Source organism: Oryzias melastigma, linkage group LG1 (assembly GCF_002922805.2).
Source record: "Oryzias melastigma strain HK-1 linkage group LG1, ASM292280v2, whole genome shotgun sequence".
Taxonomy (NCBI): Eukaryota; Metazoa; Chordata; class Actinopteri; order Beloniformes; family Adrianichthyidae; genus Oryzias; species Oryzias melastigma.
Genome location: NC_050512.1, coordinates 31,517,020 through 31,524,817, shown reverse-complemented (window position 1 = coordinate 31,524,817; position 7,798 = coordinate 31,517,020). Strand labels below are relative to the sequence as shown.

Here is a 7,798-nt window from a genome sequence, read left to right as displayed (position 1 = left end):
GTCAGAGCCGTTTCAGTGCTGTGGTTCTGTCTGAAGCCGGACTGGAAGACATCATAGCAGTTGTTTTTTATCAGGAATTCATTTAACCTATGGAAAACGGCTTTTTCAATGATCTTACTTAAAATGTCAGGTTTGATATCGGTCTGTAGTTGTTCATTTGAGTTTTGTCTAGACTGTCCTTTTTTAGGAGAGGTTTGATTACAGCTGTTTTCAGTGGTTCTGGGAAAACACCAGAAGCAGGGCTGGTTCCAGGACCTTTGAAACTTTTTTGAACGTTTCCACCCGCTCGATTTCGTGGGTGTGGGAGGGGCTGTTGCAAACAGCGCAGGTTTTAAGAGGATTACTCTTAAATGCATGAACGGATCAAAATAGCGCTTTGAGGTTCTTTATAGTGAGGAATGAATAGTAAAATGCATTTAAAACCTCAAAAAGTAGAATGTTCATGGTATGGCCCCTTTAAATAACCGACTTTACTGACAAGAAAAAGTTTAAACCACAGAAGAGAACAAACGGAAGCTGCGTCCTTTAGTTCTTAAAAAGCGTTATTTTACTCTGTTAGCCTCAAACACCCGGACCTTCATGAGTGATACAACAGAGCTGAGGGGCAGCATGACTTTGACGGCAGCAGTGACAGCATTTGTCGTCCTTCTTCTATGTCTGACAGGTATCGTATGTCTGTGGTCTTTGTGTTTGTTATCCAACACCTGGAATGTTTTTTCCCAAAGTGTTTCAGAAGATGTTCCTCTGTTCAGGTATTTTTCGTGAAATAGAAATTTAACAAAAGTTCCACAACAAGGCTTTGCAACAAAATCCTAAAAATGAAAGTAGAAAAAGGCAAAGAAACGCTTAAATGAGCAGTCGGAATATTTTCTTATGTTAAAAAATACAGTTTGTAGCTCTGATAACGTTTAAAGTTCTAGAAAACTTAAAAATGTTTCTGATCTAGACTGGACTAACTCCTTCCAGAACATCGTTTCTGGATTTCTTTAGTTAGAATGTGTCCTCTTTGATGTCTTCATTAGTCATTTTCACACTTTGCTGCAGCTTAAAAGATCAAAAGGAAGTTAGAGTTTCCCTTACCAAAAATAAGTATGCTCGAGTTTATCTTAAAGTGGCCCTATCATGAAAATTCTACTTTTTGAGGTTTTAAATGCATTCTACCGATCATTCCTCACTATAAAGAACCCCAAATTGGCAATTTGATCCATTCATGCATTTAAGAGTAATCCTCTAAAAACCTGCACTGTCTGCAGCAGCCCCTCCCATACCCACGAAAACGAGTGGGTGAAAACTGCTGACGTAAGATCGATGCCAACAGCTCAATCCAGGAAGAGTCTCTGCTGCAAGTTCCGCCACCAGACTACAACGAAAACACGCCCACCCTCTCCGCGGAGCTGTGGCAGGAGATAACTACCATCCTGTATCAGGAACCGCTCTCTGACTCATTTTTCAATGTAGTCTCACTTCGTTTCCAATCGAACAGAACTTCGGTTCGCTCTGAAATTCCTCAGTCTGAATACGAAACGAACCGAGAGCGGAACAACTGAACCAAGAAGGCAAGATTTTTCAGACCGCAGTGCATCCATCTTCCTTCTGACTGAAGAGATCTTTAGTCACGTGGTTTTGTTTATAGTTTTGTTACGTTGAGGAGGCGGGCTCAAAGATGATATCGTGAAATGGGCGGGACCGACAAGGAGCGAAAAGCGGAGCCTCAGAAACGGAGTCGTTTTACGGGTATTAAAACGGGCCAGAAAAATAACTCATATTTCATAAATAATTTGGCTTTTTTAGTGTTCCCAATGTAATATATGATCATATATATGGATATAGTTTACTCTGAAAGGCTTAAGAAAATGAAGGTATGGCCCCTTTAAGTATCCTTTTTTTAAACTAAACTTAAGATTGTATACTTTTAGTATACTTTTATGTACTTATTAGAAAAAACTCCAAGTTAATGTTAAGTATATTTTGTTTAGACTTAGAATAATACTACAAGTCTAAATGAATTTAGCCTGCACTTAAACTTTTGATCAAGATATATTTTAGTGTATCCATTGGTGTACAAGTATTACTTTTCAATTTTGACAGTAGCTGTATAATTTTTTAATGTTCTTCATGGAAGATATAATCAGTAATCTATCTTAAGGGGTTTTTAGGAAGAAGTCATTACCAAAAAATAAGTGTACTTCAAGTATATGTTTAAAAGTATACTTAAGTATTAAAAAGGAAATACCAAGTATACTAAAAAACGTATCCTGGAAGTTTACTAACAAGTGTACTTCTTGGTACTAAAATGGCCCAGTTTTAGTTTATAAAAAGTATGCTTAGAAGTATGCTTTAAGTAAACTACTTTCTGGTTTATTACTAGTTTACTGGCAGTAAACTTTAAGTTTATTGTAACTAACCTTTCTGGTATACTGCTGGTTTACTTTAATTTTATGAAAGTATACTTAAAATAACATTTATGTTTATAACATGTGAGACTTTACCCAGGGACCCATGACTTTCAGAAAAATCAGTAAATATCAGTAAAACATTCAGGATAGGGGGGGATACACTTCTGAAATGCTACAGTCATTGACAGGTATTTTAGTCCCGTTTGTATGGATTTGGCAAAGGTGTAATGTACAGTTTACCCCATGTTTCAATTAGAACACATCTCATTTGCATCATATCAGCCCAAACTCCACTCAAGTTTCCAGTCTTTTTAACCTCATATATGAAAGTACTCATATCTATTTGTGAATCTTTACATAAAGGGTTGGTAGATTTAGACAGTTCCTCCATCAAAACACAACAAACCTTGATACATGCACAATACCCAAGGTAAGTTTCCTGAATAATGTAATTTGTCACTGACTTTAAGTATTTTTTACTAAGGACTAAAAGTGGAGTAGATGTATTCCTTGGATATTTCCAGTGTTTGAAATTTAACAATTTCCGTTGTTAAAGGTTTAAAATGAGGAAAAGAAAACTCTGTATTATAAATAGCGAGTCCCTGGAAAAACTCACTATTTATAATATCGCTCAAATAAAAATGAATTGGGAAACTGCAGTCAATCGACTCACATCCTCCAAATCCTCCCCCGACATAAAAAAACATTCCTTCTGGATTAATCCAGCCCCCTCGTCTACATGATCCTCTATGAATGGACTTGGTATTTTGCTTTCTGTGTGGTGGAAACCTGCTCCAGACCAGGCTTTGTTCACAGACTCAGTTGCCATAGTAATTGATTCTGAGTTCAGCTTAACCAGCTTCTTGAAACTGGTTTCGTTTCGCCCACTTTCACAGGTTTAAGTTATCTCCATTTCTGAAACCGAAAACTCAGAGTTTTACTGAATTTGGAGTTCATGAACTCAGAGTTCCAACAAAACCTGCTTCTTGAAATGGGCCGCTGCTCAGTTCTGCTATATCACGGGTTTGTTCTAGCATGGTTTTGTCATGCTTAAGTTTATGTTGTAAATGTTTACATTTCTGCCACAAACTCTGGTCTCCTGCATATGGGTCCTTCACCACCACCACAAACAACCACCACCACCCATGACACTTGAAGTTTATTACCAGTGAACTAACAGTATACAATAGAGGTTATTTTGAGTATACTTTCATAAACTTAAAGTATACTAACAGTATACCAGAAAGTTTACTTAAAGTATACCTCAAAGTGTACTTTTCATGAACTAAAAGTGGGGCAATTTAGTACCAAGAAGTATACTTGTTAGTAAACGTCCAGTAAACCTTTTAAGTATACTTGGTATATACTTTCGTATATTTAACTATACTTTTAAACATATACTTGGAGTACTTATTTTTGGTAAGGGATCAGCTGAGAGAAGAACTGGTATTCTAAATGTCACTTCAAAGTTTGTTTAAATGCTCAAAGTTCTGTTGAACAGGTTTTAAATGTTCTAACAGCTATGATTCATTTATCGAAGTCATTTGATCATGCAGTACATGGTCGTGTTTTGTGAATTCTCAGAGTTTGGTATTTCAGGAAGGCGAACTTTGCCTTTTTGGATGTTATTGTGTATACACATAATGACAAACTAACATACAATGTCAGAAATAACGCAAATTAGACAATATCAAGAGTAGTGGACTGGGATTTGCTAAGTCGATGTATACAGTTAGCCCCAACTGGAAGTCAACAAGCGGTCTTATTTTAAACTGTAAATACGTAACAAAGCTCAGTGCATGGAGTCCATTCAACTGGGACATGGACAGGTGGTGGAAGGAAAACATTGAGGATCTCTTCCATCCCAATGAAACTTCTTCTGTTGAGGTAGCAGAGGTTGAGGACTTTGAGGTGGGGTTGTATATTACTCGATCTGAAGTCACTGAGGTAGATGAAGAGTTCCTCAATGGAAATGCTTCAGGAGTGGATGAAGTTTGTCCTGAGAATCTCAACTCTCCGGATGCTGTGGGAGTGTCTTGGCTGACAGGTCGCTGTATCACATGACAGTCAGGGACAGTACTATTGGACGGGCAGACTCGGGTAGTGGTTGCCCTTTTCAAGAAGGGGGACCAGAGGTTTAGTTCCAACAAATGACACTCCTCAGCCTTCCTGGGAAAGTCTATGTCAGGAGACCAGAGAGGACAGTTTGTCCGATGGTGGAACCTCAGATCCAAGAACAACAGTGCAGTTCTACAGCTCTACACCCTCTTTAGGGTGTTGGAGGGCTTTTGGGAGTTCACTCATCCAGTCCATGTGTATTTTATGGATTTGGAGAAAGCATTCAATTGCAGCTAAAGATGCTGAGTGTCTGAACCAACCAGGTTGGTGTAGATACTTCTTTGTCACAAACCACCAAGCTACCACTGTCCTGCTCTGTGACATTCATCATTCATTTCATGATTTTTTTCTCAATGTTTAGCACTTTGATGAACCCAGATTGTTCACTGATGCTTTATTTAGATTCAAATGACGTTAAATAAAAAGGAGAAAACAAGTTGTGTTAACGTCATTAATCAGTTTCAGAGTAAAACCACAGACACTTTCCAGTCTTCAATCAATCAGAACATTTGCAGCATCAACTGCAGTGAAACTAAAATGTTTCCAATGTTTTCTTTCTGCTTCAGTGATTCTGGTTTCTGATGTTTTCAGGGATTCACAGTCAAACATGGAGAGTGGAATACTCCTCTACACAGATCTGTGCTTTAGAAGGATCCACAGTGGAAATACCCTGTACCTACTCATACCCACCCAGGATAGGAGACAAGAAAACTGTTGTTCAGAGAACATTCTGGTTTACTAAATGGAAGAACAACAAAGAACTGGACCTCAGAGAAGATCCTGACTATGCAGACAGAATCACATATCACTTTTCTGGAAACAACTGTTTACTGAGGATCTCTGATCTGAAGCTGAGGGATTCAGCTGAGTACAAGTTCAGGATTGAGACGAACCAACATGGTGGGAGTTACACTGGTTCACCTGGAGTCACTCTGACTGTAACAGGTAAATGTTTTTATTTATTTATATAAAACATGACATAAACATGACTTTTTAACTATTAACTGATTCCATAAACACACTTTCAAACAGACTGATTTCCTGCTGCAGAGCTTCATTTTAAGATGGAATTTGTGTTACCTGTAATTATCAAATGACTTGGTTAACATTTTAAAGTCTGGAATCAAATGAAGAATAACTATAACAGTGTGAGTGGTCATTGACAGCAGACTGAGCGGGTGTTAGTGGTTCATATGAGAGCTGCACAAACCTCACAGAGATGCTGTCCTGCTTTTAGGTGCAGGACAGCAACATTTGGGGAACCTGCGACGTTCAAGTTGATGCAACAGCTGAACAATATGGAGAGAAAATAGACTCACCTTGATGTTTGTGTGTGTGATTCTTGATTTGTAACTCATGCAATATATTTTGTGCTTAAGTACAAAAATTATGAATTAAAAAAATTACAATTTACACGGCTTAAAATTACAACAGCTTGAAACTTGAAAAATTCTTCATGAATTGTTTGTTACGCACAAACACAAAACCACATTTACACACAAATGTGAGATGAGACTCTTTTATGTCTCAAAGATTTGTGTGTAAATGATATATTTAAATGCTGCTAGAGTGTTGGGTCATCAGAATCTTCTTATCAGCCACTTTGAACTCAGGTTATGAATAATATCCCGTGAGCAAGTCCCGCCCATCACTCAAACCGCGGGACTTCAGATCGCATCACTTTTCATCTGTATCATTGATTTAACATTAAAACTGTCCGCCTTCGCCGAGCGGATCACGTTCAGTGTGAATGCACCGTTAGGTGACTTATGCTGTTAACTTTTCCTCATTAGTTTAAAAGCTTGCGAAGCATAAAGAAAAATTAAATATAATCCTTCAATTTAGAAAAAGTAATTGTATTTTCAATACAAATTTTCTAACGAAATACTGTTAATCACAATTTGTATTTGGAAGACTGTAATTTGTGTTTTTTATACTGAATAATCTACTTGAAATTTGAGCCCATTTTTTATCCACAAACTAACTGTAGATTGATCATAATATAGATATATGTCACATGTTTATTCTAAACATTAGATTAAATCATTCATCAAATATTCAGAAAACAGTTAAGAAATCTTGGATGCAGTATTTTGGGTTTTAAGGCACAACAGGATCCCTTGATCTTCTCTATAATTTAATCCTAAATGATCCCCAAAAAACTTCCAGAAACTTCTGTGGGTAAACAATAATCCTGGTCTGTGGATGAAAACTAAAACTCTTTTAAAGAGAAAATAAGTTTTGCTTGAACACGCTCCAGAAGAACCTTTGTTGACCCAAACTCATCGTTTTAGGAAGACATAACCTTCAGTCCAACAATACTGCAGAGAACAGTCCAAACCACATTCTGAAGCAGCCTGACCCATCTTTAGATCTGACGAGATGCTGCACCAATAACAGCCACTAGGGGGCAGTCCAGCTCAGTCGATGCTGGATCAGCAGGTTGGAAGAGTTTTTATGCTGGAAGAGAAGCTGATTGGTGAAAGCTGTTAGAGATGACCTGGTTCACCTGAACTAACTCTTTAACCCCCTTTCCCACCTCTACCTGTAGCTGGTCAGTGAGGCTGGATGAAGCTGAAGGACTTGGAGATGAAGCAACGCTAACACGAGTCAGAGAACTGACTTAGACGGGAAATCTGTATTATACTCATGAGTTGTTCATTTAAACATAGAAATTGTTTAGAACAGAGGAGACTCTGCACTATGGTAACCTTGGTAACCATTACAGCCATGCTTCTGTCCAAGTATTCTGAGACTTGCAGCATCACATTTGAATGAACTCATTTAGTGGATAAAAGTTAAAGATTTACCCGTTATTTTATTTTACTTTTTTCATTTCTGAATTCTGTTTGGAAAAAAAGAAAAAGTTTTTTTTGTTTGTCATGTTATCCAAAATTAGAGTTTAATATTTCTGATTTTCTCAGCTTTTCCAGATCTCCAAGTGCTGATTCAAACAAAGTCTTGGTACTCAGGAAGTAGATGGTTTGAGATGTTGTGTTCCAGCCGTTGTGTTCTTCCTCCTTCTTCCTATGTGTGGTACAAAAATGGAGAAATAATCACGGGTCAAGGACAACAAAAGTACTCAGATTACTTGAACACCGGTGAAAGTGTTTCCTGTGCTGTTGGAGGACACGAGTCTTTCCACGCTCCTGTTGTGTGTAAGTTCACTAACGTCTCATTCTAACCAGATTCTGTTTAAATCAGGGATGTCAAATGTTTGACTTGGAATCTGAAAAACACATAAAAATGTTAACTTTTGTTACACCACAAACCCAAAGGTGAGG

General features: G+C 37.7%; 1 protein-coding gene across 1 annotated transcript in view; it reads right to left on the bottom strand.

The window, feature by feature from the left end:
- The window catches only part of paqr7b (progestin and adipoQ receptor family member VII, b), an 18,786-nt gene extending 11,716 nt beyond the window's left edge, over nt 1-7,070 (bottom strand). Inside the window, exon 1 of the mRNA XM_024289802.2 lies at nt 7,060-7,070. The gene's annotated coding sequence lies outside the window, so the exon portion shown is untranslated. The remainder of the gene's footprint in view (nt 1-7,059) is intronic.
- Nucleotides 7,071-7,798: the final 728 nt, after the last annotated feature.